This window comes from Rhincodon typus, chromosome 13 (assembly GCF_021869965.1).
Source record: "Rhincodon typus isolate 14 chromosome 13, sRhiTyp1.1, whole genome shotgun sequence".
In the NCBI taxonomy this organism is placed as follows: domain Eukaryota; kingdom Metazoa; phylum Chordata; class Chondrichthyes; order Orectolobiformes; family Rhincodontidae; genus Rhincodon; species Rhincodon typus.
The window spans coordinates 60,230,907-60,253,374 of NC_063344.1; positions in this window are offsets into that span (position 1 = coordinate 60,230,907).

Sequence of the window (22,468 nt, forward strand, 5' to 3'; positions counted from 1 at the left end):
CAATGTTGAGCACCACTCACGACTCTTCAGATTCTGAAGCAGTCTATGTTCAAATGCAATAAGATCTGGACAATATCCAGGCTTGGGCTAAAAACTGGCAATTAACATTTTCATGCCACAAAAATGCCAGTGTATGACCATCTCCAATAAGATGCAATGTAAACCCTACCCCTTGACCATCAATGGTCTAAACATCACTGAATTCTCTAAATGGCCAGGAATGTGATGGAATATCATACAGTCATAGAGTCATACAGCACAGAAACAGACACTTCGGTCCAACCTGTCCAAATGAACCGTAATCCTAAACTAAATTGGCCCCACCTGCCTGCTCCTGACCTGTATCCCTCCAAACCTTTCCTATTCATGTATTTATTCAAATGTCTTTTAAATGTTGTAATTGCACCCACATCTACCACTTCCTCAGGAAGTTTATTCCACACACGAACCACCCTCAGTGTAAATAATTTGCCCCTTGTGTCTTTTTGACATCTCTCTCCTTAAAACATGAATCCACTAGTCTTGAAAGCCCCCATCTTAGGGAAAAGATAACTACCATTAATTCTATCTATACCCCTCATTATTTTTAAACCTCTATAAAGCACTCAACTTTCTATGCTCCAGTATAAAGCATGGCATCCAGTGAGGCAATAGACAGTGGTTGCCAGTGAGAGGGAACCTACAGATATGCGTTCTATGCAGTGAATGGGCTAGTGTATATGTTATTGCCCATTAAAGGGCCTCATATTGTGGGACTTTGCAGCCCTTCTCCCTCACAGTTCTGTGCAGTTAAAATTTTGAACAGAACAGAAGGCACTGAGCATTCCTCAGGAAGTAATTTCCAGGCTTTGCCTTTACATGCACATGAGTTTTCCAACATTCAAATTCCCTTTCCCAAGCATCCAATAGCCTTTGCTCTCCTTACATCTCTAGCCAACCCATCTATAAGAGCCTACACCTGCCTACATCCCTGCACCCCACCGCCACCATGCCCCTGGTATAGGAAATGACCATGCATGTGCAGTCATATATATCACCCCTGGAAATCAGGTTGATCCTTACCATCAATGAATGACCCTCTTGCACAACTCTGCTTCAGTCAATGATTTACTGCGTTCCCCCTTTATGTATAAAGTTTCCAACTTTCCCAGTGTCATCGCCCAGTATGCAGATAAATGATAAGGTTTCCCAGTCTTTTCCCTGCAGCAGCACTCTCCTTTCTCCCTGCTCCCCCTTACCTCGAGCCTTTACTGGGTAGATATCATGGATTAATTGTGGCCTACCCCTTCGAGCCACCCAGCCAGACATCCACAGTTAAGAAATACACATTCCCCTGATTAACGCATGTGCATCTTCATGACTGTGTTAGCTCTAAACTTCAGACTGTTCTCAAAGGAGCCACAGGGATGACCATGACCCATTCTCATGGACATGGACTTCCGGACTGAGAGCAGAAGAATGAGTGGGTGGAGTCAGGTTCACACAGTGTTTTAGTTTTGCATTCAGCTGTTGAATTTGGGATTTTAGAGTTGAAGCTGCTTGATACATCTCTCTCTCCCTCTCTCTCTCTGTGCTACTGCAAAAGCTTGAGCTCTCTCTGCTGCTGGATTCATTCTGTCTGTGTTCCTTCTCCTGGACTGGAAGAGATAGCACATGAGGGAAATCTGTTTCAGCAAATTTGCTTTTGCTAGGGTGTGTTTATGGGACGCTGCTGTATTGAAACAGTTGATGAGTATTAGTTAAATAATATATTATTTTAAGTATTTTGATGGAGTTAAAGTTATGCCAATTCTCATTTTTATTTGTATTTTAATTGTGGTGTAAGAATAAAGTGTCTTTTGCTTAGAGCCTAGCAGTTTGACAAAACAACTCACATTTGGAATATAGCACCTTACACTTGTCTTTAAATAAGATACAAGCTAGGATCTAGACTATCTCCTTAATATGTTTTGAAGGAATTTGGTCTGGTCTATAATAGGTGGACCAGAGAGATGCTATGAAGGTACTATGAGGCTCACAGGTATGCGATACCACCATCTGCGGGCATAGAATCCACGTGCCCACTGCCATGAGGCATACCTTGAGGTGTTGAAGCTGACTGTCTAAGATTCCAGCATGGAGGAGCAAGTGGTGAGATGAAGTCACCAGTATCTGCTTTAACTTTCATGTTAGGAATTGTCAACATCTAGTTTTGCTCCCCTCTTGATTGGCACCACATTCACAAACACCTACTCCCTCTACCGCCAACGCTCAGTAACAACATTGTGTACCATCAACAAGAAGCTCATCAAAGATCCTTCGACAGCACCTTCCAAATCCAAAACCACTTCCATCTAGAAGGACAAGAGCAGCAGATATATGGGAGCACCACCTCCTGCAAGTTTTCCTCCAAACCACTCACCATCCTGAGTTGGAAATATATCACTATTCCTTCTCTCTCACTGGGTTATAATCCTGGATTTCTCTCCCTCAGGGCATTGTGGGTCAACTTACAGCATGTGGACTGCAGGGATGCAAGAAGGCAGTTCACCACCACCTTCTCAAGGGCAACTAAGAACGGGTGATAAATGCTGGCCAGCCAGCGATGCCCACATCCCATGAGCATATGTGTGCCTGTAAGTTCTAAATGAAGCGGCAATGCACTTAAAGCTAAGCCAGAAAATCTGTGAGCATTTAATTAAATGCAATGTAACTGAGTGATAAGAAAGCAAGTTAACAGCCCTAATATTTACCCTGTGCAGATGCATGAGATGAATGTGTTCCTGCAAAATGTGACAATACTATGGCTTTCAGAGGTGCATTTTATCCTAGTTTTTTTTTAAATGATGAAAGGTTGAGACAGAGGGGATGATCAATCTACCCAGAGCCAATAAAATAAACAGTTTGTGAGGCCTTAGGGCTTTTAAAAAGAAATATTGAAACAATAGAAGCAGTCTGAATGGGTGGGGTCAAGTTCCCATGAAATCACGATTTTTAGTTTTAGCTATTCAATAGCAGTTGTTGAGGTCTTGAAGCTGGGTTTAGAAGCTACAGTACATCTCTCTCTGCTCACTCTCTCTTTCAGAGTTTTCTCTTGATCTTTTTCCTCCTGGACTGGAGAACTGTATGTGAGGCAATCTATTTTACTGAATTTGACTTTGCCAAGGGTGTGTTTATTGGATTTGACTATGTTGGAACAGTTACTTTTTAGTACTTAAATAATCTATTATTCTGTTAAATTTTCCAATAGAGTTAAGTTGTCCCAATTCTTTCATAGAATATAATGTATGAATAAAGTCTGTTTTGCTTCAGGACCGATAGTCTGATCAATCAAATTATATCTGGAATGCCTGGACTTGCCTATAAAAGAAGAAAAAGTTAGTGTCTAGGCTATCCTCTTAATATATTTTGAGGGGGTTTGGTCTGGTCCATAACAGAATGGAATGATCTGGCAGCAACATTGCAATGCAAAATGTCAGTAAGCTCCAAAGTACATTAGTGAAATACTGAAGTGTCGTTTAGATCAGTAATGTTGATATGGCAAGGCCAGTGTTCTGTAAATACTGACTTCCACAGATAGAGGGTGAGGGTGGTCACTGCCATGGAATGGTTGCAAATGATGATTAACACTGAGGCCCTGACAGCACACCAGCTAGCTCTAACTGACAGGTAACCACTGAGACTTGCAAGTAGGAATAAGTGTCATCTATTTTATCCCCATTATCTTGGAGAATTGTAAACTGCAAAGAAATTAGGTGAGATTAGCCAATAATGAGACACAAATGCACGCAAATAGGGTCCTCACCACTCAATCAATCGCAAGATTCTCCTGTAGCTGTTGAAATCTTCAGGGGAAAAATTAGAGACTTTCTCTCGACTTCGAGAATCTCATTTTCATTGTCACTGCATTCTTCAAAATGTCTTGCCATTGCCCACACCACTCAAGAGAGATGGAAGATTCTTACCGTTAAATGATTGTGTTTCTCTCTCCACTGATGCTTCTATGCCAGCAATTCTGTTTTTATTTCGTATCTCCAGCATCCAAACTATTTTGTTTTGTTGTCGAACGATCAGTACATCAGCACCATTCTCAGTACACCACCTAGTGACTGGTTACCAGTTGCAAACCCAGAAAACCTCTGAGCAAATTCTTCAATCCCACCACCAATTGGACAGCTGCACCTGAATCAAGCAGCACACTAGGAGAAAATTAAAATTAGTTGATATAAAGAAACACAGACAATATAAATACAATGTGATGCGGAATGAGAAATGTCATCACAAAGCTAATAGTAATGCACAAAGGAATGACTTCCAATAAATTCTGGCAAGTCAAATACCATTGGAAATGAAAACTCATACATTGTAATATTAATCCACAGTCATGTTTTTCCTTTGTTTCCTTTTTTCAAAATTGCATCCCCATGTGTATTCATTGAAATCCAGCATATATCGCAGAGCATATAAAAAAACTATAAACTGTTGGTTGGAAGCTGACATAGTCGCAATGCCATTGGACAAGTAAACCAGAGGACAGACTAATGCTCTGGAAACATGGGTTCAAATCCCCTCATGAAGGCTGTTTGAATTTAAATTCAATTTACAACACCTGGTTTTGAAAGATATTTTAATTTCCCAGTTACCATGAGGAAGACTGAAAAATACATTTGATTCATTCATTTGCTTGAGAGAAGGAAATCTCTCATCCTCAACTTGTCTGACCTGAATCTAACTCCTGATCCACAGTCATATAACTGCCCTCTAAAATGACCTAGAAAACCACTAATGGAGAGGTAACAAATGCTGGTCTTGCCTCATTTATTTGTTCTTTTGGAATGGAGATCAATTGACAGTATTCTCTACATCTCAAGCAAACTTCTAAAACTGTACGGAATAGAAATCAGAGGCCACTGGACTCAAAATACATTTCCTGTCCAATGGATTCTCTGCTTGACTCCTAAATTTCAAATATATTATTTTAGTCTGACATACCTTTTCTTAGAAAAAAACATTATGCAATATCATAAAACTTACCCCAGTACAATACCTAGTATTTCATCTCCTTCATCATATTTCAAAGTTTATATCTAATTATATTTGCCAAACTTTAAAATTTGTCAATGTGTCCAACTTGAAAGATTGTCCAAGTGTGGTCCTTCCCTGGTGAACAGGAGAGATCTGGACTGGCCTAATCAGACTCATTTCGGAAGTATATGAAGAGATGGCGGGAGCCATCAACATTATCACTGGATAACATTGACCTGTGCATAAACCAGCTAAGAGCTAATCTATTTTCTTTTCAGTCACAGCCTCTTGTTTTAATAACCTCAACACAACTTTGATCCGGATAAAGACACATGAGACAAATGGTCAGGGAAATGCTGAAGAATTCGCCTTTGATATCAAAACAAAATTCAATAAGGAATGAGGAAGCTTGGAAATATACAGATTAACAAGAATTAAAAGAGAACCCTCTAATTGCAAGGATGAACCCTTGTTACCTGACCCAAAGGAGGATTGTTCTGATTGCTGCAGGCTAGTTATCTGTTTCCTGGAATGATTGAGCTATCCTATGATTAGATACTAAGTTAAATAAGGTTATTCTCTGTGGTGTTTGGAAGAATGAAAGGTGGAGGGTCCCAAAGTAGGAGAGACATTGTAACCCTGGTTGGGGAATCTAGAAGATGGGACACCGTCTCAGGATAACCATTGGGACACAAAAGAGGAGAAAGATGTTTATTTAAAGAGTTGTGAATTTTGGTATTCTTCACCCCAGAGGAATGTGAATGTTCCATCTATAATTAAAGCTAAGAAAGATGGTCTGTTAGGGAATTCATGGATATGAAGAGTAGGTGAGAAAATGGACTTGAAGATTATTCATGATTGTACTGACTGTCAAAGCAGCCACAAGGGCTGTGCAGGCTACTGCAGCCCCAACTCTTGTGTTCTTACGTTATCACAGCTCTAGGACTTGCAGCAATTTTTTCATGAAGCATCATTGAAGAATTATCTTCAGCTATTATATTAATGACCCTTTCTCTGTTATACAGATAGGCATGGAACTAACTGTCAGTAATTGCATATTGTTCAGTTCTATTTATAAATGTCCTCAATTATAAAGCTACCCATACCATCGTACAGCATCACATGGACAACATTCTGACAAGATTCAAATGGTCCAAGTGCCTTCTCAAGCAAGGGAAAGTTCAACATCTCTTCTACAGCTTGATTAGCGCTACTAATGTCAACAGTGGACACTGCATACCCAAAAGTCTGGTCTTATAGTTCAACAATAATTTATTACACAAGGTAATGGCACTTACCTGGCCTCCATAAGAGGTTTGTGCATTAAAATAAACAGTCAATGATATGTTGTGGGAGAGAAAATGGAACACAATATGGGATGATGAATACTCTTGCTCGTCATAACTCCATGATATAACTGTAAAAAACAGATTTAATTCTAGATGGAGCAGACCCATTTTGCACACATTACGTAAACAAAATGCCATTTAATTTGTTTCCAAGAGTCATTTGAGAAACAATGACTGTATCTTGAAAGAACCTTTGCAAATTTATTTCCAATTTCTCTCATGGAGACTTATGTCCTTTGTCCATTTATAATCTCAGCACTCTTCATTGATAATCAAGTAATATTTCATTGTGAGCAACCCCAGATCAAAACGACTTCACTTCCAAATTTTTAGACACCAATTGTGCTTTAATACATACATCAAATGATTCCAGCCGAATGTTCAGAGGATTAATTTGCAAGTAGATTATGACCTGTTAATAAAACGTAAATGTGTGTGTTTTGCTGTTTTTATCATGTGATTAGAAGTGAACATTGCCAAAAATGATATTTCTTAATTTAGGATCATGTTTGCAAATGCTTCAAATACATTGGTTTGAATTTTCATTATATAAATACATTTAAAGCAAAGATGCGTGTAATTTTATGACAAGACAACAGATTTGAATAATTATCCTACTGTCTCAGATTACTTGCTGACAGAAACCCCTATCTTTACATTAGACATTGTTTTGATTCCAGAACACTCCAGCTGATAACATCTGAAGTGGCCTAGCAGATCTGATTGGTGGATGACTTTAAGGAGTTGACCAGAGATAGCCAGTGCATTATTTGAGGATAAAACAATTGGAGATAACATTTTGTGGTTATGGTCTGTGCTGTTATCAATTATCCAGCAAGGAGTAATACCTGTCCAGAATGGGAGTCAACAATGTGAGTTGGACATTGTTTCTCCCTGAAGTGGATACTATTTCTTTGTCGTATTTCTTAATATTGCTGAATAGACAGATATAATCGTGTAAATTTCATTTTCAGGTAACGTTAATACTCAGTAAGTCCTCATGGGTACATTTTGTAGATATACTTTGCTCTTTTCTCTGGTGGAGGACGTTGTAAAACAATCTGATGCTAGGATAAAGATTATATCAGCACATACCCGAGTTGAAATTTGCCTGTAAGTTTCTAAATCCCTGACTAGGAAATGTGAAAGGCTGTACCATGGAGATTTTTGATTAATGAAAAGAACAGAGACAAATCTAAATGAGGGGATATTATTGAAATTCACAAAATTCTTAAAGGGTCAGACAGAGTAGATGCAGGAAAGGTTTTTCTCCTGGCTTGAGTTTCTGAAACCATTGGGGCACACTTTCAGAATAAGAAACAAGTCATATAGGACAGAAATGAGGAGGTACCTCTTCACTTCGAAGATATTAAACGTCTGGAGTTCTCTATCCCAGCAGGTTATGGAAGCTCATTCATTGAGCAGGTCTAAGATATAGTGTAGAGGTAGGCCTTAGTAAACATATAGATAAATCCCAGAAGTAAGTTGTGATGTAACTGTGACCTCAGTAGTCATGCGTTAGTAATCTGACAGGATATAGGAATGTGTAAAATATGGAGCACATTGCTATGTAGCTTTACCATCATGTGAAGGCTGTCAATAAATGCTGATTAACAGTAATCTAGGAATTGAACCTGAATATGAATGAATAAGCAAAGAATCCATATTCCCACACAGAGATCAATAAATTTCCAGATGCTGTAGGATCAAAGCGGGTGGTGTGAAAAATTAATGCTGACGTGGAAAATCAGCCATAACCGAGATTGCGGAGGAGGTTTAAGGAGCTCAATAACCTACTCCTGCTCTGACATTCCTGCGGTTGATTTTTTGCCAATGAGAAAAGGTCTTTAATTTGTGAGTTAAACACTCAATTATTGGATTTCAGAAAGGAAGTGATTCAATGATTGCGCTCCCCAAATAACTGTGCCTGATCTTAATTTTCAGGTTGTTTTAAGTTTCAGCCTTTGGGGAAACCGACAGAGCAGCTAGGTGTATCTTATTGTACAGCTGATGGCATTGCCAAGAATCCACTTAGACTAATTCCCAGAATAGAAAGCGCTGTGGCTCTTAATGCTTTATAGGATGAGTGAAAACAAAAGATGGGAGCTGTAATTGAAGGCAGGCTGTACACCTGTCAATTTCACATGCTTTGCCCCCAGCTAAGCTCAGCATGCAGCTCCTGCCAGTGCTGTTTGCGATCAAACTCACTCTCAGTAATCTCAACTAGTTATCTTCAATTCAACACAGCCTTGCTTCTGCCACTTGCAGCTGCCTGTCATTTGCAGTAACTGTGAGAGTTTGACATGGGCTTTTTTTTTGTTGTACAGTTGCCATTAACAATGAATGAGAACTGAAATGCAAAATCTCTTTGATGCCAGGTTTTGTTCGTCAAATAAGTCTTGAGAGAAGGAGGGGTAGATGAATGCCTCAGGGCAGGGTATTTTGCCTATGAGACATAGAAGTGATTTGATGCAATCTCTTTAATCTTCTTGCTTTAGATTTGTCCCACCCATTTCCATTAATCGTCAACTTTTTACCTCTCAAGGTACTTCCTTTCAAGTTTACAAGCCAGAAGTTTGGAAGCTATGGACATTTCTTTTTTGCTTCACGCATGAGATGTGAATGATGCTGGCTGGACCGGTATGTATTATTGATTAAGAATTCAAGTTCAGGAGTGCCTTTGGTTGTAATTTTATGTTTACTTCCACAAACTTAGTAATTTCACATCAGAACTGGTAAATGGACACAGGTTATTTTTATTTGGAGTTCTGTTGGAAGGACGTTTATCTGGAAGATTTGTTAAAGAAGTTCAGCAACTTTTGTTACAGAAAAACATAGCAATACTCCCTCACACTAGACATTGCAAGTGGGATGACAATAGCTGCTAGTCACAGCTTGCTCAGTTAACAACATATTGTCTCAAAGTGATATTATAACATCTCTTACCTAGCATTTTTTAATATCAGTGCTTTTACTCAAGTCATAGTCTTCAATGAAAGCTAGTGAATGTTACAAATTCATCCGGAGATGAATCCTGGAGTGGAGGCCAGCGAGAGGAATTGAGTCCAGGAGTGGAGGCCGGTGTGGGGAGTCGAGTCCCGGAGAAAACTTACCTCGGAGCAGCTGAGAGCCAGTGCGGAGTAGACTGGAGACTCAGAGTGGAGTAGGGACAGTTGTTGGACTGACATCTGGTGTGGACAGTCAGACCACATGTGGAAGCCCCTGTGCTGAGCTACTGCAATGTAATATTTATTTGTAATTTCTTCAGCTGACTGTAATGTTTATCCTTTTAACAATGTCATCTTTCTAACTTACATTATGAATCACTGTGAAGTAATGAAATTACTTTTCTTTTTATTCCTATTTGTCTGCCGAAGATTTGTACCTCGATACTTTGAACCTAACATGGTGCCATAACAGGTGACATTGTAAAACTTTTCACTGTACTTCTGTACTTAAGTACATATGACAATAAAGGATATTCCTAAGTTCTAAAGGTACAAAAGGGAATCAAAAAGACTCATGCGTTCTTATTCAGTTTTGTACACTGAATCTGAAGAATGATAAATGGATGTTGGAGGTCACACAGCACAGATATATCAGAATAATGCCCGTTTTTAAAAGGGCTAAGTCATGGGGACAGATTATATGAACTTGATTTCTAGGCATTTGAATTTACAAGGTTAAGGGTGATTTAATTGGGAATTTGAAAATGAGAAAGTTATTGCACAGAGTAGTTACAAAGAAACCATTTCTTTGAGGGGGAAATATTAAAGACAATGGTGTGTCCAGGAAGGATATAATCTTAAAATTAGAGTTAATCATTTTGAATGAAGACAGAAAGCACTTCTTTACGGTAGAATCCAAAACTCCTTTCCCCAAAAGGCTTCAACTACCAGGTCAACTGAAATTGCTAAGACTGAGACGGATGAGTCTTTGTTGGGTAAGGATATGAACTGGTGCAGAATTGGTCTATGATCAGTCACTATTTCCTTAAAAACTAAGCAGGCTCAAGGAGCACAATGACTCACTCCTGTCTCTGTTTCATCTGTTGGCACGTTGTGATGAACTATTTTTGAAAATCACTTGTTCTACATTTTTGAAATCATGATCATATCTGCATGAAGACATAGTGACAATGACCTTTTGGCTGGTACTGTCTTGCTCCAGCGTTTTCTAACAGCCTGTCATAATTGCTGAATCTTTGCAATGGCAACTTTTTTTTAAAAAAAATAGCGCTGTAATTATAATTTTTCAAAAATTACAGTGACAGCAGCACTTTGCCTGTTACTGCCAATCCTTTTGTGATATTACGTCCAGTGAATCACAACACCGATCTCACCAGCTGACATGTGATCATGCTATTGAGCAGGAACTTGTGGGTCTGTGTTGCATGGAGTGAGTGAATACTGAACAGAGTCTCCTCAGACATTCTGATTTAAAGAAAGACTTTTTTTTTAGTAAATCATGTAGTATACACAGCACACTCAATGATTTATTGTAAAATAAATTCAGTGTCAAGCCTACAGAGCTCACACTCTGGCAGATTAGATGGTGTCATTTGTGTCTCATTTTGCCATGCGGTCTACTGAGACTATTGGATCAGAGATCTTAACCATATCTTTTCATGCTATTTTATCATTTGCAGTAAATGTGTCCTCAATGTGTCACATCGGATGAAATTCTGTATTGTACCATGAGCGTTATTTGCTTGATGCTGATGTCAAATTAATACCAGCGCAATACTAACATCAGGCAGAGATCTTGTTAGAAATTCAGTAGCTGAGGGCAGAGTCTCGAGTGGCAACAAAAAGAAAATAAAAGGCAGATTTTTGCAGGATTGTTTGAAATCACTTAGACCATGCTATGACTACACATGAGTAAAGTGTAGTACATGCACATTACACCTGGACTTGTTCTGCATTTCTCTCAGTTCTACTTCAACTTATGTTATAAGATACACGACTTGGTACATTGCAATAGTAGACCTCCATAAAGCACTGATACAGTAAGTAATTGCCTACCCACAATCGCTGCAATGCTTTGGCCATCTTGCACTCTGCAATTAGAATGATAATTGAGTAAGCAACACTTGTAATAAACAGAAAAGGTTTGATTCAAGCATCGTTTATGTTAACATCTAGAACAGTCCTTTGTACTTTGCTCTGACTCTCATGGTGTATGTTTGATAAGGAAAGTCACCCTTGAAAGGGAGGAGGAAAAAAGCAAACAGAAAGTGTGACATAATGTGGTCAGGTGACCCATGACCTCCAGAATTATTACAGAAATATTGATATTTTTCATGAGCATGAATAAAAACTTGAAATGTAGACTCTGCAATTTGCAAACTGCAGAGTTGGAACAGACAAAATTCCGGCAGCCAGACTACAGACAATCAACTTCCTGTCAAAATCAGACAGGCCTGGAACTGCCTGGCCAGGTGCTAATAGTCACATTGTTTCAGAATGAACCATTGTATGTACCTCCAGTGAACCTGTTTTGTTAGGAGAATATTACACAGATTTGCTGGCACTCAGCTCAGTTCGAGACCAGAGGCATAGCGTGTCAAGGACAGCACTTGATGGATGAAGGTTCAAAACCATGTTCTGCAAACTCAAAGGATGGAAAGTCACCACCTCATTGAATCTTCCTGCCCCCACCTAATGCTAGTATTAGGCATTGGCCACAGAATCTTCGAGAAGAGGGGGATAACTGGAGGAACCCAATGTCCTAGCTCTCTCTGTTTTTCTTCAACGGTGTGCCTAGAGAATACCTCTGACTGGCAGTCCAGCTACACAGCATCCCCAACTCTCTGTACCTCGTGGTAAGCATCATCTGACTGACCAGACCCAGAAGAACATCTCATTCTGATTAGCCAAAGACCAGAACCACCCCGAGATAAGAGAGAAAGCCCAAATCGATGACTGTAGATCCTTAAACATCCGCCAACCCTCTAAGACTGAGTAACAGCCTGTCTCAACCTGAACAAATGACTATTACCAGGCCTAACAATGGTAGGGATCTCCAGACAGGGTGTAAGTGAATCCTTAGAAGCATGTGTCAGAGTAAATAGCTTGTGTAGATTGAGACTGTTTCCTTAGAAATTTAAGACTGTTTACTGAAGGGTCCTGTTAAGAGATTCATGGAGTTTAATCGAAGTACAATAGCACAGTCTGATAAATTGTTGAGTTAGAAGGGGTAAAGGGAAAACTGCTCAAGTCGGGGTACATTGACCCACCCTTCAACTTTACAACAGATATGTGTGGAAATATATCCCTTTTTATATCGAACAGAAAAGCATTTCAGCAATTCAGGAGTTCAGCTTCCATTGTCATTTAAAAATGTGTCCCTGGACTATTAGAATTTTCTAACAGATCGTGACAGATAAATTCCAAACTTGCCTAACCCTAACCAATACAAACATGCAAATTAGGAGCAGGAGTAGACTGTTTGGTTCCTTCAGCACATTCCACCATTTGATAAACAAGCATCACAGCTAACAACCATCTATCTCACAAGCACTTACACAAGCGGTGAAATTGTTTAAAACCAGTAGTCTGTACCGTTGCCTGTAAACTTGGGAACCATGGGGGCAGGACCAAAGGGCAATAAGAAACTTTACCCTTACTCACATTGAGGATCTCGGTGAGTTCAAGCTTTATTTCTTTTGTTGGACCATATTATTCTGTAAAAGCATTTTTTTTTTTGGACAGAATATCTCAACAGTTTGTTAAGAACTTGTTTAAACTTCCAGCTCGATGACTCAGTGCACAACAACATCACAAAGAATTTTAATGTATTTCCAAGCAGGCAGATGGGGAAAGGAACTGACTTGGTGACCTGTTATAGGCGATAAGCGGGAAGGTTGCGTGTTGGCACTGTAATGAATTATATTTAGATTTCTCTTTGATGTAGGGTTCCAGTGAGTCACAAAGTGAGAAACTTGAACTGGGTCCTTGTAAAATTAATGAAGAGAAGTGCAGTCAATCTCAATCCATTTGGTTTCCTTCATTATTTTCCACATTGAGAACAGCCAAATAGTTGCTATTATCCAGTTGGAGAATGAACAGGGAAGAAATACTAGTGGTCTCAGGAAAGTTATACCTTACAATGAGCTGGGAACTTAGATATGGTCAAATTTCATACACAGGCAAAGATAATCAGGAGAAAACTAAGATAGTTGTCGGATAAAGGGGACATTCCTGACTACGTTATATGCTAATGAGATACATTAAAGAGAGGCAAAGGCCTAGTGGTATTGTCTATTAATCTAGAAACTCAGCTAATGTTCTGGGGACCTGGGTTTAAATCCTGCTATGCAAGATGGTGGAATTTGAGTTCAATAAAAAAAAAATTGGAATTAAAGGTCTAATGATGTTCATAAAACCATTGTTGATTGTTGGAAAAACCTATCTGGTTCACTAATGTCCTTTTGGGAGGAAAATCTGTCATCCTTACCTGGTCAGGCTTAAATGTGACTCCAGACCAACAGTAATGTGGTTGACTCTTAACTACCCTCTGACCAATTAGGTACAGACAATAATTGGTGATGTAGTCAGCAACTCCCATACTTGGTGAGTGAATGAAAAAATACATCATCACAGGAAATGATGCAATGTCACATAATCTTGTTTCCTCTTATCGGAGCCTTGTGGCAAGATGAAACTGCAATAGGGTGTTCCTTAAATAATGTTTAATGTTTTCCTTGCCTCAGCAAATACTCTTCTGCAGCGTAATGAAACTTCAAATAGCCATCAACTTAATGTGATCACAAATTCTCTCTTGAACGAATTTATACCTTTAATATCATATCAACAATATTTGAATAAATCACCTTTTCCAATATTCATGTACTTAGATTTGGTCAGGTTCCAACACTGGTTTATAAAACTTCAATGACTTATGCAAGGCCACATGTAAATCAATCAAAAGTTAAGAGGAACTGCCCAATATTCATTGGTAGTTATAATGATTAATTATTCAAGAAACCATTGCTGAATATGTTACAGATACATCTTTTAAAAGATCATTTGATATTTAGAAGCACTACATGAAGGAAAACTCCTTGTATGTTTTAATTACCATGTAGTGATTCACTGAGAGTAATATTGTTCATCCAACATGTAAGGTATACTTGGCAGAGACAATTAGCACTTGTATTTCATGGATCTCAGGCAATTAATCCCCTTAAAGTCTGCCTGAAAATAAATAATTCAAGTGTCCTTTTAGATATTTTCTAATCATCCCTTTCAAATGTATTATTACACATCCCTGGAGCAAATAGTGTCATGAACATAGGCTACCTAGCCCACAGGTAAGGAAACTACATTACAGTACCACCACAGCATAACAGCCTTTCTAAAATGTCCTGCAACTCTTTATTGAATACCAGTTGATTATTAAACACAAAGCAACAGCATGCAACCATGAACTTCAGTTAACTAGTGTCTCCTAGAATCCTGTATACTTGTGTAGGGAAAGATTACCCAGAAACCCATACAAACCGGTATCACGCTTTCAGCCCACAGAATGTGTGGCATCTTTCAGATGTCAGAACACACACCTTTTCTTGCAGATTTGAACATATAAATGTCTTTGTCAGCTCAAAAAATTATATATCTGATGCTGATTATGTCAATGAAACCTGCTGAAACCTGATAGGATTTTCAGCTCTCAGTGCACTGGGTCCCAGAGAATGAGAAGGGATCTGGTAGTATATCAGTAACCCAGATCGATGTGTAGTTTATTTGCTAGTGCCATTTTAGCCTAACCATCATATTAACAGTAGATATAGAGAAATGGGGTGCTTCTAGTGAACCAGTGATGAAATTTAATTTCTGACAACCATACAATGTGTAACATTCAATTATACTGCCGATACAGAAATATGATCAGATACAGAATGATCACTAAAGATATTTAAAACTATTCAGTTGTCATTTATGTCTCACAGGGCCATCAAACAGCTCACAGGGAGATGGTCCAGAAGGATGACAACTCATCAGAAGAGGTGACTCACTCCAAGGGTGCACTGTCATAGATCATATGCAGATCATGCATCATGTCAGAAACTCACACTTTGTTGGGACCGGTAAGGCAGCTAGCTGTGTTTTGACTGGGTGATTCACGCTTCACATGTGAATAATAGCTGTTGGTGAAGGCAGAGACAGCTGCTGAGCTACCTTTGGAGCTCTTCTGATGCTCCAAGCTCTGCTCAGTTGGAGGCAGATGTTAAACTCAAGAGCCACAGCAAACAATGTGCACTGGACTGTTGAGTATTGCAGCTGCACTGTGAGTACTTGCAGAAACCTGTTTCAAGCATGATTGACTTCATCTGACAGGTAATTGCAATGATGTCTTTGGTCATGGAAAGACTGGCCACTAGCATGCAGCAACAAAGGCCTCAATCATGCAAGTACATGTGATCTTCTCCAATATTGTGCACACTGTGAGTGTCACCTTAAATAAGATTCATGAAATCCCAGCCTCGTCTATTCATCACCCTGGTACAGTTCATAACATTTCTACCTCTAATCCATTACACCCTTCCACTCTGTCAGTTAGTATCTATCATGCAGCTTTGTATCCTGGTAACTGAGTCTGTCCCTGCACAGGAATAGGTACAACAGTCTCTGGCAGGGCCCCGGGAGCTTTAAAACCTCAAAGATCTCAGCATCATCTCAAGATTCATAGCAGGAACCTGAACAGCCCAATTCTACCTCTGCCAAAAACCACAGGGCTGGCAAGATGTATAAGTATTAGTAGAGGAAGAGTAAAGATTTGTAGTTGCACAAGAGCACGTTACAAGCGTTACACGTTACACAACATTAGAGCATGAAGCCTCTTTTTATACAACCATTTCCACCTATTTCCATTGTTAACCAATTTTGTTGCTGAATTTCAAGTGGCCATTTAACTTGTACTAATTATTGAAACAAGAATTGATGAGATGCAATGGGAAGCTGTGAAAAGGGATGCTTGGTTGTCTTCAGGATTGCATTGGGTTGAGCAAACTGTCGGGGAGGTGGCTTCTGTTTGTCATGTGGCAGCTACCCCTTCAAGGGGTACAGAAATCAGAAACAGTGGATTGCCTTAGGATGAATCCCTCACATCACCAGCCTGGGGATCTTGCACACACTTGGATAAGCATCTTTATTTATGGTTGTAAACCAGGTATACACTGATGGTGCAGAAGCTTTGGTGGTTGGCGAATGTTCCTGGTGAGGGGTCAGATTAGGATGGGAGGTCTCAGTTACCACATAGTCTTGCAGTCAACGATATCTTTCACCTGGAGAAGCCAGCTAGAAGATCACATCTGAGCACCCAGATCACTCGGACTTGTGTCATTAGGATCAAGTTGCCATTATTGATGGCTCTAATTATTAGCCATCAGCCTATTTAATACTGTTAGTTGTGCTGCCAATCATGCATCTTTGTAAATGGTGTCCAGCAGACCCTGAGACAAGTTGAAAGTGAGTGACTTTGAAACTCACTGATAACACATGCTCATCAGACCCTCTCAGCTAAAGTACTGCAGTTAAATCTAGAGATCAGCAGGCTTGATCTGGCTTCATGATGCACTGTCAATTTCCACATTTTTAACACCATCAGTTTCCAAACATTCCTCTATGTTAAAACTCATCTCTAATATATCAGTTTGACTTTAGCTTTATCGTCAACAACTGGGGGACAAGGTGGTCATAAAAGAATTTTATTATAGCAAATGGCTAGTCATCTATCATCATACAAAGTTATAGTGTTGCAAGTGATGAAAGCTGCATTCACAACTATCATATATCACTGTGGCAGCTTTGTCTGTGTGCATTCCGATGAGACTAACACAAACAAATTGAGCACAGCACTTCTCTGGACGTTAAACCACATCATGCTCCAAATCTGGTGGGCTCATTACTCTTTGGACCTCAAATTCGTGCGCTCAAAATGACCTTGCCACATATAAAAGGGATGAGGTTTGGCTAGAGGCTAATTTAATCCCAAACTAATTGCATTTTCCACCCTTAAGTCAATTTTACCTCTCTGATGTGCCACTTAATCTACTCTCTTTAAGGAATTCTGAAATTGCCCCATGGATCTGTGCTACAAAAGTAAACTGAGTGAGATTTTTCAGTGTCTATGTCATCTTACTTAAAGTTTCACTCAGTTTTGTCCAATAATTATTGATTGCTTTGGTTACTTTCTCATATTGTTCATTGCCAAGTACATTCTGAAACTTGTTTACCTAACTTGTGTTTTCTAGGTGACTTGTTCCACTCAAGAATCATTACTATATAGTTATGCAACAACAGTCAAATAATGTTACATTTAATATTGCAATTACAATGTAAGGAAAAGGCTGAGGGGCAGCCTGATGGCTCAGAGGTTCACAGTGCCTCCTCACAGTGCCAGGGACGCGGGTTCGATTCCACCCTTGGGCAACTGTCTATGTGGAGTTTGCATATTCCTGTTTGCATGGGTTTCCTTTGGGTCCTCCAGTTTCCTTCCACAATCCAAAAATGTACAGGTTAGGTGGATTGGCCATGCTAAATGCACGTAGTGTACAGTGATATGCAGGCTCGGAGGTTCAGCCATGGGAAATGCAGGGTTTCAGGGAGTAGGATGTCCTTCAAAGGGTCGGTGTGGACCTGATGGGCCAGATGACCTGCTTCCACACCGTAGGGTTTCCATGGATAAACTACAGAGTAAAGAGAAAGGAAATCTCTTAAAGCTGACTTTAATTCCTTCTCCCTCCCTTCCTTCCTTTCCACTTGGAGGACAACAAGTTGGTGCCCAAAATTATGACAGATTTAGATAAGGTAGACAAAGACAAAAAGAAAATTCCATTAGCTGTTGTTACAAGGAATGCAGGGCAGAAATTTAAAGTTTGGGGCAAGAGATATGTGGAGAAGAATATTTTTTACATATTTGTTGTTAATTACCTGGAAATGTCTGCCCATGGACATGGTGGAAGTGGAGAAGGTCAATGATTTTAAGAGGGAATTGATTTACAACTTGATAGAAATAAAACTGTAGGACTGCAAGGATAGAGCAGGTGAATGGCTTGACTGGATTGCTCTGCAAAGAGTGTGTTATAATGGAAGGACTGAGAGACCTCATCCTCTCCTTATCTGACTGCAGCAGAAACTTTCTGTTCTGTGAGTACTTAACTGTTTAAGCTCTGTGATCATAAATGAATTAGACAAAATTTCTTGAATTTAACAAAGAGATTAACTCATTATGCTTAAACCGATCTTTGTAAAATAATATTTTATGCTCGCTTCCGCGCACAAATACAGTTGAAGTTCATACAAACTCAAATATATGAGAGGGAAGGAAAGAGAGCGAGTAACAGTGCAACAGAAACTGTGTGGGTGTGTTTGTATGTGTCCGTGCGTGTATACGTGTGTGCACACGTGTGTGTCACTGGGTGAGTGGGTGGTAGAGATTGAGGGAATGGATGAGGAAGGGTGAGTGAGAGAGACAGTGCATTTGGAAGAAAGAGATGACAGAAAGATGTGCATGTGAGTGGGAGAGGGAATATTTGCGAACCCTCGAAATGAGCTAAATGGACAACTAACCTTCTCCTCCTCTTCCCCAAAAAGAATCCACAAAGCACATTGGGGCAGGAGGAAATTCCAATCTGAAAAGCAAACTGCTTGCAACTGCCACAATTATACAAATTCTACTGGGGCCAGAATGGAGTGTATGCCGTGAAAGGAAAACACCAGCTCAATGTTAGTTAAATCCACCTTAGCTCAGTCCCCAGCCTCCATCCGCTTCTCCGGTGAACAGGATTTAGTCTCTCTAGTTCTGCTTCTTTACTGAAAAGGCAATGAGTGTTTTTAATATCCAAGTTTTATTCATGATTCATTTATTTAAGCTGTTGATTAAGTACTTTGGAATTTGTTATTCTGAATTCCGTGTTTACTGTTGTATTAAAACTAATCTTTCTGAAATTTGCTCACTGGGTCCGCCAGTGAGACGGAAACTGAAATATACTGCCACCAACACCCTCCCCTAATTTGAAAGATTTAGACAGCCCTGCGATGATGAAATAATTACACTACAAAGGCTTCTATTGAGTCTCCTGAATACTGAGATCACAGATTAAATCTCATCTGTTTTGTCATAAAATGTTATTTGGAGGTAAAGTACATGTTGAATGCTTCAATCAAGACTATAGTGTAATTTGTCTTGCCAGGCCAACATCAGGTATTGAACTTACAGCCTCTGAAAAGACACTGAGATAAAGTCTTGTAGCAGAGTGGTTATATCTCTGCCTCTGGTTCAGAAACCTGGGTTCAAGTCCCACCTGTCCTGGGGGTATGTCATACTATGTCAGAACAGATCCACTAACTATAAAAATGTGCAGAGTTGATGCTACTCCTGTATATGTAAGGCTGAGACAATTCTACAATGTTGAAACTGCCATCTCCAGAGCTCCCGCTTCTGCTTCGTTGCTGCTCTCCTATAACCTCTTCCGTCGGGCAGAAGATGCAGAAGCTTGAACACACGCACCAACAGGTTCAAAACAGCTTCTTCCCTGCTATTATTAGACTGATGAATGGAGTCTCTAACTTTAAATAATGTTGATCTTAAATAATGTAATCTGTATGCCTCACTCTGGCTAAGCACCCTATGCTCTGTATGTCCTTACTTACTATGGTCTGCCTGTATTGCTCGCAAACAATGCTTTTCAATGTACTTAGGTACACGTGACCACAACGAATCAAATCAAATCAATACATTGTGGGCTTTCTGTCAGACACTGCAGATGTCAGATCGGTCGTCCTGAGAGTCAACAGGAGGGAAGGGATGGGCTCAGACAGAATCCCCAGCTGTGCACTTGGATCCTGTGCAGAGGTGCACAGCTGGCGGAGGTGCTCACTGACAGCTTGAAGCTGGCCCTCCTACAAGCCGAAGTCCCTACCCGCTTCAAGAAGTCCACCATCATCGCTGTACCAAAGAAAGCATACGCAACATGCATTAATGACGACTGCCCAGTGCCTCTGACCTCCATAGTCATGAAGTGCTTTGGGAGGCTGGTAATGGCCCATTTAAACATGAGCTTCCCAACCGTCCTTGATCCCCTGCAATTTGCCTATCAATGTAATAGGTCAACAGCAGACACTATTTCCCTAGCCCTGCACTCATCCCTGGAACATCTGGACAACAAGGACACCTCCGTCAGGCTCCTACTCATCGACTACAGCTCTGCCTTCAACACCATAATCCCCTCCAGGCTGATCTCAAAACTCCGAGACCTTGGTCTCGGCCCTGGCATCTACAAATGGATCCTCAGCTTCCTGACCCATAGGCCGCAATCAGTGAAAGTAGATGATGGCACCTCCTCCACGATCACACTCAACACTGGAGCCACCCCAGGATGCATTCTCAGCCCCCTACTGTACTCCCTGTACACCCATGACTGCGTAGGAAAATTCCAGATGAATGCCATCTACAAGTTTGCTGATGACCAACGTGGTAGGACAGATATCAAATAATGATGAGTCAGAATACAGAAAAGAGATAGAAAGTTTGGAGTCATGGTGCAATGATAACAACCTCTCTCTCAATTTCAGCAAAACTAAAGAACTGATCATTGACTTCAGAAAGAAAGGAGGAGAACACACCGCCATCTACATTAACGGAACGGAGGTGGAGAGGGTTGAGGGCGTCAAGTTCCTTGGAGTGACGATAACCAACAACCTGTCCTGGACTTCACACTTAGGTGCGACAGTCAAGAAGGCACAAAATGCCTCTCCTTCCTCAGTCTGCATAGGAAATTCAGCATGTCCACAAGGACCCTCATTAACTTTTACAGACGTACCATTGAACGCATACTATCCAGGTGTGTAATGACCTGGTACAGCAACTGCTCTGCCTAGGACCATGAGAAACTACAGTAGGTTATATACACAGCCTAGACCATCTCAGAAGCCAACCTCCCACCCATGGACTCCATTTACATTTCTCGTTGCTGCAGAGAGGGTGCCAACATCAAAGACTCCTCCCATTCTGGTAATGCTCTCCTACAACCACTTCCATCAGGCAGAAGATACAGAAGCTTGAACACATGCACCAACAGGTTGAAGAACAGTTTTTTTTCCCCTGATATTATTGGACTGATGAATGGACTCTCTACCTTCAAATAATGTTGATTTTGTTAATGTCGATCTTGCTTTGCGCAACTCCTGTGTGATATAATCTGTATACCACATTCTGGCTAAACCCCCATATGCTCTGTATGTTCTTGCTTACTATGATCTACCTGTACTGCTCACAAACAAAGCTTTTCACTTTACTTAGCTACACACGACCAAAGTAAATCAAATCAAATCAAATACTGGCAAGATCTCGACTGGAGCAGCCATCCCTTTGAACTATCATGCCTGTCAGACCTGGGTGTGTTCCTTCTTACTATAAAAGAGTGCCCATCCTCGGCTTTTACTCCTTAGAGTTTTGTTGGTTTGTGGTGGACCTTCAAAGTCTTCTAAGGTTCTTTTTCCTATCCCTTGAAGTTTTCCCATACTGTTTCCCTGTAATCAAAATGTCCCAATGTCTTCTCCCTGCTTTTGGAAGGTTCTGCTTTTCTATTTTACTTTCTTGAAGTTTTCCAAAGTTCTGACTTGTCTTATGTCAGGAATTTTCTCAATTCAATTTTCTCAATGGGCCTCTCTTTTATCTTCAGATTCTCCGTTGGAATTTCCTTTCTCTCGCTGTAAGCATAATTTATCTTCTTTTGAAGACAACCTGCTACATTGAGGTTACAGTCTGTTGTATCTCTGGGCTGTGGGTGTCTTCACAGACACTGTCCCCATGGATACTTGATCATTACTTCTTCGCAAGACTCTTCGTCCCCTTATGTTCTGTGACACCCCGTTGTTTACATCTGTACATCATCTGGGGCAGTCCCTCAGAAGCAAGGATAATAATTGTCAGGCGAAATGAGCCTTCAGATAACTGAGAAGCTCAATTCTGGAGCCACAACTTTTCTTTTAAAGTCAGCATATTTCAAAATAAAAACATGGATTCAATTAGTCAACAGGTAAGATGAAAGGAGGACGTCATAAATGAGTTAGGTCACAAGAGGGGCTGATATTTAATTTCAGTGCTAT